This window comes from Panulirus ornatus, chromosome 43 (genome assembly GCF_036320965.1).
Source record: "Panulirus ornatus isolate Po-2019 chromosome 43, ASM3632096v1, whole genome shotgun sequence".
NCBI classification, from domain to species: domain Eukaryota; kingdom Metazoa; phylum Arthropoda; class Malacostraca; order Decapoda; family Palinuridae; genus Panulirus; species Panulirus ornatus.
This window is the reverse complement of record NC_092266.1, coordinates 18879784-18891766: the sequence shown is the minus strand read 5'-3', so window position 1 is coordinate 18891766 and position 11983 is coordinate 18879784.

Here is an 11983-nt window from a genome sequence, read left to right as displayed (position 1 = left end):
GGGGCAAGTATGCAGTTTGTTGTGGATGAGAGAGCTTGGGAAGTGAGTCAGTTGTTGTTCACTGATGACACAGCGCTGGTGGCTGATTCGGGTGAGAAACTGCTGAAGTTGGTGACTGAGTTTGGTAAAGTGTGTGAAAGAAGAAAGCTGAGAGTAAATGTGAATAAGAGCAAAATCATTAGGTTCAGTAGGGTTGAGGGACAAATTAATCGGGAGTTAAGTTTGAATGGAGAAAAACTGGAGGAAGTGAAGTGTTATAGATATCTGGGAGTGGATTTAGCAGCGAATGGAACCTTGGAAGTGGAAGTGAGTCACAGGGAGTGTTAAAGCATGTGTGGAAGGCAAGAACACTATCTCGGAGAGCAAAAATGGGTATGTTTGAAGGAATAGTGGTTCCAACAATGTTATATGGTTGCGAGGCATGGGCTATAGATAGGGTTGCACAGAGGAGTGTGGATATGTTGGAAATGGGATGTTTGAGGGCAATATGTGGTGTGAGGTGGTTTGATCGAGTAAGTGACGAAAGGGTAAGAGATATGTGTGGTAATAAAAAGAGTGTGGTTGAGAGAGCAGAAGAGGATGTATTGAAATGGTTTGGTCACATGGAGAGAATGAGTGAGGAAAGATTGACCAAGAGTATATATATGTGTTGGAGGTGGAGGAAACAAGGAGAAGTGGGAGACCAAATTGGAGGTGGAAGGATGGAGTGAAAAAGATTTTGAGCGATCGGGCCTGAACATGCAGGAGGGTGAAAGGCGTGCAAGGAATAGTGTGAATTGGAATGATGTGGTATACTGGGGTTGACGTGCTGTGAGTGGATGGAAATAGTGCATATGAAGTGTTTGGGGTAAACCATGGAAAGTTTTATAGGGCCTGGATGTGGAAAGGCAGCTGTGGTTTTGGTGCATTACACATAGCAGCTAGAGACTGAGTGTGAATGAATTTGGTTTTTGTTGTCTTTTCCTAGTTCTACCTTGTGCATGCCTGGGGGGAGTGGGGGGTGCCATTTCATGTGTGGCAGGGTGGCAATGGAATGGATGAAGGCAGCAAGTATGAATATGTACATGTGTATATATGTATATGTCTGTGTATGTATACGTTGAAATGTATAGGTATGTATATGTGTATGCATTGGCCTTTATGTATATACATGTGTATGTGGGTGGGTTGGGCCATTCTTTCGTCTGTTTCCTTGTGCTACCTCGCTAATGCAGGAGACAGCGACAGATTATAATAGAAAAAAAAAAATATTGTAAGGTAGTTTACTTCAGACCATGTTTTTTTCAAGTTGTTTATCCTCATGAGATTTGTAATTTGTAAGATCCCAGGTAGTTTATGAAATGAAATACTTCTGCATGTGGTATGATCTAGAATATGGGTTAAGATACATCAAGGTCTTTAGAAAAATGTTTGTTGGTTCACCTCAGACAAGCCAAAGTGAGAAGATCTGGATAGTATATAAAAAAGAAATTATTAAGGTTTTAATTGTAAATGTTCTTGCTCAGGCCAAGTTTATTCCAAATTTGTTTGAATTTTTTATTTTTGTACATTCAGAAGTGTTAAGGGCTTTGTTTTACCAAGTTTATACTGTAATTTTTATGTTCTAACCATTACATATAAGATTTGTAGTAGATGTTTAGTATGTGTTAGTGAAACTGAATCCGTCCAGTTACTCCTTCCATATAGATCGTGTAAGATGTACATGTCACCAGTCGAACTTCTGAAAACATAATATTTTAATCTTACGCAGCATGTACTATTATACGTACATTTAATGAACTGTTTTATATTCAGTTTTATTTTAAATAATACATACAAAAGATAAAATGAAAAATATTTTTCTCCTGAAAATATCAATTGATGAACAGTGTTCAGAGAATACATTTTATTTCCCCTTACCAGACCTTTACTTCTGACAAATCACCACTGAAATTGATTGAATAATTTTACAGGACACAGAACTGGTGTAGGGTAACGCTTTTAGCATATTATTATGTGAGGAAAGCACATACATCCTCATTCTCTCTTTATTGTGTGGTAATGCCAGGAACAGAACAAAGGCTTCAGTTGCTGACATCCATTTCCTAGTTTTTGTGTGCAATGTCCAGGAACACAGCCCCTATCATTAATCTGGCCCTATAAAACCCTGCTGTGGTTTCCAGTGACTGCTTTGCATGCCTTGGTTTGGTCCATTTACAATTATATAAAGATCACTTGATTTTTGTAGTGCTTTTAAATGCAGTTTTGAGTATCCATATTCAAGGTAATGGGTACCATTTCATGAAGCGTGATGTAAAGCTATTAGTATATGTGATATTATTTTCCACCAGTCAGGTGGCTGTGGTGTACTTTTAGCAGGATCCAGCTTAGTGATGGCATGAAAATGCATGAGAGATAACTGTGTCAGCTGTGTTCTGGCTGCTTTGTTCTGTCTTTCTGTGACTTGTGCCAATTGAGGAACTCCAAAGTTGATCACAATGCATCACCAAATTTTTGATTACTTGCTGCCTTGTGCTCTGAGATATGGCCTCGAAGCATAAAGTTAGTGATTTGCGTTTTCCTGCCCCAAGGAGGGCAAGGAGAATGATGTTTTTATAGCAAAGAGTGGACTTAGTTGACTGCCTTGCACTTGGTGATAGTGCAGCTTCTGTTAGGAAGCATTTGCTGTTAGTGAGTCAACAAATTTGAACCATAAAGGAAATTAAGGTGGTCTTTTGTGTGGCATTGCTGGCAAGCTCCTTTGTAGGAGTGCAGAGGCTGAGCACAGAGCATCAGGTGATGTACCGTCATCATTCCTTACTCCTTCTCTGTAGCTTTCTACTTCATGATTTATACTTTGGTAGGGTAAACATGTTCTGTTTGTCTCTGAAGGGTCTCTTCCCCTGATCCTCTATTTCCCATAAGGCTTAGTACCTTGCTAACTGCATTTTTGCCAAGCACAGGGTTTTCCAGGAATATGACACCTGTGGGTTGCATGGGACTTCTGTAGAGCCTTGCCAAAGGCAACTTTTACACATACAGTGTATCTACATGCAAATGGAATCTGGTAAACGCATTGATCTGAAATGAGAGATTAAATGAATGATTTGAGTGAGAAACTGCAGAAGTTGGTGACTGAGTTTGGAAAAGTGTGAGAAGAGAAAGTTGAGAGTAAATGCGAATAAGAGCAAGGTTACTAGGTTCAGTAGGGTTGAGGGACAAGTTAGTTGGGATGTGAGTTTGAATGAAGAGTTGGAGGAAGTGAAGTGTTTTAGATATCTGGGAGTGGACTTAATAGCGAGTTGAACCATGGAAGCTGGAGTAAGTCACAGAGTGGGGGAGGGGTTGAGGGTTCTGGGAGGGATGAAGAATGTGTGGAAGGAGAGAACTTTATCTTGGAGATCAAAAATGGGTATGTTTGAAGGAATAGTAGTTCCAACAATATTATATGGTTGTGAAGCATTGGCTATAGATAGGGTTGTGTGGAGGAAGGTGGATGTGTTGAAAATGAGATGTTTGAGGACATTATGTGGTGTGAGGTGGTTTGATTGAGTAAGTAATGAAAGGGTAAGAGAGATGTGTGGTAATGAAAAGTGTGGCTGAGAGAGCAGAAGAGGATGTATTGAAATGGTTTGGTCACATGGAGAGAATGAGTGAGGAAAGATTGACAGAGAGGATATATATGTCAGAGGTGGAGGGAACGAGAAGTGGGAGACCAAATTGGAGGTGGAAGGATGGAGTGAAAAAGATTTTGAGCAATTGGGGCCTGAGCATGCAGGAAGGTGAAAGGCTTGTGCAAGGAATAGAGTGAATTAGAACGATATGGTATTCCGGGGTCGATGTGCTGTCATTGGATTGAACCAGGGCATGTGAAGCATCTGGGGTAAACCATGGAAAGTTTTATAGGGCCTGGATGTGGAAAGGCAGCTGTGGTTTTGGTGCATTACACATAGCAGCTAGAGACTGAGTGTGAATGAATTTGGTTTTTGTTGTCTTTTCCTTGTTCTACCTTGTGCATGCCTGGGGGGAGTGGGGGGTGCCATTTCATGTGTGGCAGGGTGGCAATGGAATGGATGAAGGCAGCAAGTATGAATATGTACATGTGTATATATGATATGTCTGTGTATGTATAATGTTGATAATGGATAAGCATGCTTTTTCCTGAAAGTTGTTACCTCATCCTTTGTGTGTAAGGAATCAAGGGAACAGTAGGATTCCTTAGCAGAGGGTTTCATATATCTTCAGGTCTTGTAGATGAAAATTTTTGCTTCTATGTGATCATGGTGTTTGATGGAGTGCCACTTGGCTTGAGATTTTTTATAATTGATTATTTATACCCAAGATCCCTTTTGGTGAACTCTTACAGCTTCAAGGCTGTATTCCAGTCAGGACCAAGGAAATGATGGACTCCTTTGGAGTGAGAAATTTGTCTGTGAGACACTACTCTCTTTTGTCCATTTACAATTATATAAAGATCACTTGATTTTTGTAGTGCTTTTAAATGCAGTTTTGAGTATCCATATTCAAGGTAATGGGTACCATTTCATGAAGCGTGATGTAAAGCTATTAGTATATGTGATATTATTTTCCACCAGTCAGGTGGCTGTGGTGTACTTTTAGCAGGATCCAGCTTAGTGATGGCATGAAAATGCATGAGAGATAACTGTGTCAGCTGTGTTCTGGCTGCTTTGTTCTGTCTTTCTGTGACTTGTGCCAATTGAGGAACTCCAAAGTTGATCACAATGCATCACCAAATTTTGATTACTTGCTGCCTTGTGCTCTGAGATATGGCCTCGAAGCATAAAGTTAGTGATTTGCGTTTTCCTGCCCCAAGGAGGGCAAGGAGAATGATGTTTTTATAGCAAAGAGTGGACTTAGTTGATTGCCTTGCACTTGGTGATAGTGCAGCTTCTGTTAGGAAGCATTTGCTGTTAGTGAGTCAACAAATTTGAACCATAAAGGAAATTAAGGTGGTCTTTTGTGTGGCATTGCTGGCAAGCTCCTTTGTAGGAGTGCAGAGGCTGAGCACAGAGCATCAGGTGATGTACCATCATCATTCCTTACTCCTTCTCTGTAGCTTTCTACTTCATGATTTATACTTTGGTAGGGTAAACATGTTCTGTTTGTCTCTGAAGGGTCTCTTCCCCTGATCCTCTATTTCCCATAAGGCTTAGTACCTTGCTAACTGCATTTTTGCCAACCACAGGGTTTTCCAGGAATATGACACCTGTGGGTTGCACGGGACTTCTGTAGAGCCTTGCCAAAGGCAACTTTTACACATACAGTGTATCTACATGCAAATGGAATCTGGTAAACGCATTGATCTGAAATGAGAGATTAAATGAATGATTTGAGTGAGAAACTGCAGAAGTTGGTGACTGAGTTTGGAAAAGTGTGAGAAGAGAAAGTTGAGAGTAAATGCGAATAAGAGCAAGGTTACTAGGTTCAGTAGGGTTGAGGGACAAGTTAGTTGGGATGTGAGTTTGAATGAAGAGTTGGAGGAAGTGAAGTGTTTTAGATATCTGGGAGTGGACTTAATAGCGAGTTGAACCATGGAAGCTGGAGTGAGTCACAGAGTGGGGGAGGGGTTGAGGGTTCTGGGAGGGATGAAGAATGTGTGGAAGGAGAGAACTTTATCTCGGAGATCAAAAATGGGTATGTTTGAAGGAATAGTAGTTCCAACAATATTATATGGTTGTGAAGCATTGGCTATAGATAGGGTTGTGTGGAGGAAGGTGGATGTGTTGAAAATGAGATGTTTGAGGACAATATGTGGCATGAAGTGGTATTCCCTGTGTGTCGTAAAAGATGACTAAAAGGGGAGGGAGAAGGGGGCTGGAAATCCTCCCCTCCAGTTTTTACTTTTCCAAAAGGAGCAGAGAAGGAGGGCAAGTGAGGATTTTCCCTCCTAGGCTCAGTCCTCTGTTCTTTATGTTACCTCACAAACATGGGAAATGGTGAATATGTATGAAAAAAAATATATGTATGAAAAATGTGTGGAAGGCAAGAACATTATCTCGGAAAGCAAAAATGGTTATGTTTGAAGGAATAGTGGTTCTAACAATGTTATGTGGTTGAGAGGCGTGGGCTATAGATAGGGTTGTACGGAGGAGGGTGGATGTTTTGGAAATGAGATGTTTGAGGACATTATGTGGTGTGAGGTGGTTTGATTGAGTAAGTAATGAAAGGGTAAGAGAGATGTGTGGTAATGAAAAGTGTGGCTGAGAGAGCAGAAGAGGATGTATTGAAATGGTTTGGTCACATGGAGAGAATGAGTGAGGAAAGATTGACAGAGAGGATATATATGTCAGAGGTGGAGGGAACGAGAAGTGGGAGACCAAATTGGAGGTGGAAGGATGGAGTGAAAAAGATTTTGAGCAATTGGGGCCTGAGCATGCAGGAAGGTGAAAGGCTTGTGCAAGGAATAGAGTGAATTAGAACGATATGGTATTCCGGGGTCGATGTGCTGTCATTGGATTGAACCAGGGCATGTGAAGCATCTGGGGTAAACCATGGAAAGTTTTGTGGGGCCTATGGGGAGCTGTGGTTTCGGTGCTTTATACATGACAGCTAGAGACTGAGTGTGAATGAATGTGGCCTTTATTGTCTTTTCCTAGCGCTACCTCGCACGCGTGCGGGGGAGGGGGTTGTCATTTCATGTGTGGCGGGGTGGCGACGGGAATGAATAAAGGCAGCAAGTATGAATTATGTACATGTGTGTGTATATATATATATATATATATATATATATATATATATATATATATATATATATATATATATAGATAGATAGATAGATATACGTTGAAATTTATAGGTATGTATATGTGCGTATGTGGACGTGTATGTATATACATGTGTATGTGGGTGGGTTGGGCCATTCTTTTGTCTGTTTATCTTGTGCTGCCTTGCTAACGTGGGAGACAGCGACAAATTATAATAAAAATAAATAATATATACACATAATTGTAGGTGTTACAGAACGTTCTTGCATGATGTTACACTGTAAGTAAAAAGTCTCCTTTGGTAAGGTTATATCATTGTCAGTGGATGAAAGAAGTACAATCTCATCAAGGAACTTCTCTCTTTAAATGAATAGATTAATTCTTGCTTACTGATTATAGGAGGCTTGGAGCTATGATAGCCCCATTAAGGGGATCCTGGTGTTAAATGATTAAGATTGAAGTTATATCATTTTAGATTTTCACATTTTAAAATCTTGTGGTGAAATTGAGTATTGAGCTGTTTAAGTAGCTTATGTTTTTTTTCATTATTTACTTTTCATCTATTTTCAAAGTGTGTCTTGCAAGCAGTCCAAAATATTACTGAGGTAAGTATTAGGGAAAGTATATCCTGTATATTAGTAGATGTAAAGATTCTGTACTTTTCCTATGTAGAGAAATGATGTCAGTGTGTGATGACATTCCTTGTCATACTTCTATATTTTTTGCGAATCATGATAATTTCTAGTGTGTAGGTGTTTTATCATATGTTTACTTACTGTAGAAAATTTATGCTTATATTGTGTCTGGTGGATACTTCAAAGTGCAGGGATACACATATCTCGGATTACAGATTTCAAGGTTCTCGGTTTTTAACATGTTGAAAAGTCCTGACAACCTGTAGTATATTGTGTGAAATATCCCAGTTTTTGGCAACTATGGTACTTACAGTATTTTTAAGAATATGATTTGTAAAGTTGTTAGTGGTAAGGAGTTGTGAGTTGTAAGGTAGTTTACTTCAGACCATGTTTTTTTCAAGTTGTTTATCCTCATGAGATTTGTAATTTGTAAGATCCCAGGTAGTTTATGAAATGAAATACTTCTGCATGTGGTATGATCTAGAATATGGGTTAAGATACATCAAGGTCTTTAGAAAAATGTTTGTTGGTTCACCTCAGACAAGCCAAAGTGAGAAGATCTGGATAGTATATAAAAAGAAATTATTAAGGTTTTAATTGTAAATGTTCTTGCTCAGGCCAAGTTTATTCCAAATTTGTTTGAATTTTTTATTTTTGTACATTCAGAAGTGTTAAGGGCTTTGTTTTACCAAGTTTATACTGTAATTTTATGTTCTAACCATTACATATAAGATTTGTAGTAGATGTTTAGTATGTGTTAGTGAAACTGAATCCGTCCAGTTACTCCTTCCATATAGATCGTGTAAGATGTACATGTCAGCCAGTCGAACTTCTGAAAACATAATATTTTAGTCTTACGCAGCATGTACTATTATACGTACATTTAATGAACTGTTTTATATTCAGTTTTATTTTAAATAATACATACAAAAGATAAAATGAAAAATATTTTTCTCCTGAAAATATCAATTGATGAACAGTGTTCAGAGAATACATTTTATTTCCCCTTACCAGACCTTTACTTCTGACAAATCACCACTGAAATTGATTGAATAATTTTACAGGACACAGAACTGGTGTAGGGTAACGCTTTTAGCATATTATTATGTGAGGAAAGCACATACATCCTCATTCTCTCTTTATTGTGTGGTAATGCCAGGAACAGAACAAAGGCTTCAGTTGCTGACATCCATTTCCTAGTTTTTGTGTGCAATGTCCAGGAACACAGCCCCTATCATTAATCTGGCCCTATAAAACCCTGCTGTGGTTTCCAGTGACTGCTTTGCATGCCTTGGTTTGGTCCATTGACAGCATATTGCCCCCTGTATACCACATCACTCCACTTCACTCTATTCCATGCACACCTTTCACCCTATTGCATGTTCTGGCCCCAGACACTCAAAATGTTTTTCACTTCATCCTTCCATCTCCAGTAAATTTAGTCTCTCCTTTCTCCTTGTCCCTTCCACTTCTGATGAATATATCCTGTGTCAGCTTCTCATTCACTCTCAATATATCCAAACCATTTCAGCACACCCTCTTTAGCTATCTCAACCATATTTTTCTTATTACGACACCTTTCTCTTACCCTTTTCTTACTTTCTTGATCACACCACCTCACATCACATATTGTCCTTAAATATTTCATTTCCAGCACATCCACCCTCCTCCACGTAATCTCATCTATAGCTTATGCTTGCATCCATACAACATTGTTGGGACTCCTGTACCTTCAAATGCACCCATTTTTGCCTTCCCAGATAATGACATCTTTTTCCATACATTCCTAAGTACTCCCAGAACCGTCACTCCCTTAACCACCCTGTGACATGCTTACCTTTCTATGGTTCCATTTATTGCTATGTGTACTCCCTGATATCGAAAACACTTCACTTTCATAATTTTCTTCCTTCAAACTCACACCCTGACTAACCTGTTCCTCTCTGCTTTTAAGCGTAATCTTGCTTTTATTCACATTTACCCTCAACTTCCTTTTACATACTTTCCCAAACTCGGACACCAACATCTGCACCAACTTCTCAGTCACCAATCTCACGTACAACTAGGTGTACTTAACAAACTTGAACATCTGTAGTTTAAATACTCGCCTTTGTACCCCTTACCAGTATGATAAAAATGGCACTACACATTCATTCTGCCAGTCCTCAGGCACCTCACCATGATCTGTATATACACTGAAAATCCCAATTACAATCAGCAACACATTCACCTCCATTTCTCACCTTTTTATTTGGTTAACCCACTCACACCTGATATTGACCTCTTGTATATAATTCCTAACACATCCACCCTTTTTTGTACCCCCCCCTTCATACACACACACACACACACACACACACACACCTCACTTTCACATAACACTGTTGTTACTACTGCACCATCAAACATAGCCATCCTTACCCTGACATGCTTCTCAGTGTGCCCAGGACCTTAGCCTCATGACCTAATGTATAGCACAGTTCATTTCACATGGTTCCATTCATTGTCATGTATCTGAGATACTCCACTTTCTCCAGGTTCTTTCCTGTTATTTGATTAATTTCTCTAGGACCCCTTTCAGAAATGGTCCTGATGTTACCCCAAGATCCCTTTTCAAGGGATTCCTGCTGCTTCAAAGTTATAATACACACTGTGGGAGGGAGAGGATGAAGTCGTTTGACAAGGTTGTTTCGTCTGAGTACAATCTTGTCAAAGAACTTGCTCCACAGGGTCATATTTTTTCCCACCTCTTATTGCAGTATAGTCTTGAAGCTGCAGGAGTCCTGGTTAGTGCCAGGAATGGATGAAGGCAAGCAAGTATGAACATGTATATGTGTATATATGTATATGTATGTATATACACATGTATATGTTGATATGTATGTATATACGCATGTATGTGTTGATATGTATGTTAACGTGTATATGAGTGCAGAAAGGTTGACAGAGTATATATGTCATAAGTGGAGGGAATAAGGAGAATGGGGAGACCAAATGAGAGATGCAATTGGGGCTATAAATGCAGGAGGGTGAAAGGCATAGAAGGGATATAGTGATCTGGAACAATGTGGTAGAAAGAGGTCTACGAACTTAATCAGGTCACGTGAAGTGGCTGGAGTAAACCATGTAAAGGAATGTGGGGCCTGGTTGTGGATAGGGAACTGTAGTTTTGGTGCATTACACATGGCAGTTAGAGAATGGATTCGAGTGAATGCAGCATTTCTTTGTCTGTTCCTGGAGTTACCTTGCTAACGAGGGAAACAGCAATCAAATCTGAAAAAATAGTAATATTAATAATAATATAAATAATATTAATACCAAAGATTTTTGATAATGATAGTGCATAGTAGTAGTGAAGATGGGGGATTAGTGAGTATGAATTACTGAAAGGATAGGCAGGGTTGAAATTTTTATTAATGCATGGGACCTGGAAGTTGGTAATGGAGTAGTTTGGGTGAGAGGTATTTAGTGCAGTTGTAAAGAATTGGATGTTGCGAATGTTGAGGCAGAAATCTGTTGGAGGAATTCATTTATTTCCTTGTGGAAATGTTGACTATTTGAAGTTATTAAACAGTGATTGTGCTGATTGGTCTTTTGTTTTATATTTAGGTTTAAAAAGATGAATATCCAGGAGGATGAAGCAGATGTATTATTTGCAAAGGATACTGAGGGAATTTTTTTTTCTTGTCCAAAACTGGTGCCAGTGAGTGTTTTAAGGGTCCATTTTGGTTGCTGTTTTGTTGAGTGTGAAGGGCTAGCCATTCAGAGTCTTGTAAACATGCAAGTTGGAGTCAAGTCTGTTGAGGGGTGTAGATGTTAATGGTTGGTTTCTGCAGTTTACAGGGGGCTAGTGGAGATCTTATGGGAAGAAACTTAACAGAGTTGGAGTTAGTATTTCTCCATGGGAACTGTACTCTTGAGCTTCAGGATTTTGGAAATAAATCCTTTATCAACTTACTAACAAGCCAATAGTGTAAATACTTAGCCATCTGTCTCCAGACAAACCAGTTCCATCCCAGAGTTTGTTTTTACTGACTGCTGTATATGCTCATAAGTTGTTTACCTCATATGTATTGTTTCTTCACTTTTACTGCATTCCCCTACACAAATATAAGTAATTCTTTCATCTGACTAGGAAGAAGAGACTGGAAAAGATGGATAGTTGGAGTCAACTAGCCTGTAATCCTAGTCTTCTCACGTCTTGATAAGGTAAGACATACAATTTGTGCTGTAAGGGTCCTCCCTTGGACTTTTTATAACTTGAGGCATAACAATCTTGATTCTTGATCCTTGAGGAGGTAAGTTGTGCAAGTAAGATATCCGAATGCCTGATGACCACTTCCAATGTTATTATTCCTGATGTTTTGAGTCATAGATATGATTTTGATGCTCCAATGAATTGATTTATTTACAGTTGCTTTGAATAGAATTAATTTTTCATATTCAAAATATCAACTTTTTGATATGAGATAAATCAAACATATAAAGTGTTTTGAGTATTGAAATACATGATGTTCATATTGTTCACTCATCCTGGCATGTTCTGGTGGTAATTCCAAATAAGAAACTCAAAGAAATCCTTTGGTAACTGGTATATCATTACTCTGGTAGCTGCTTGTCACATTCCAAACTGTCTTATAACAA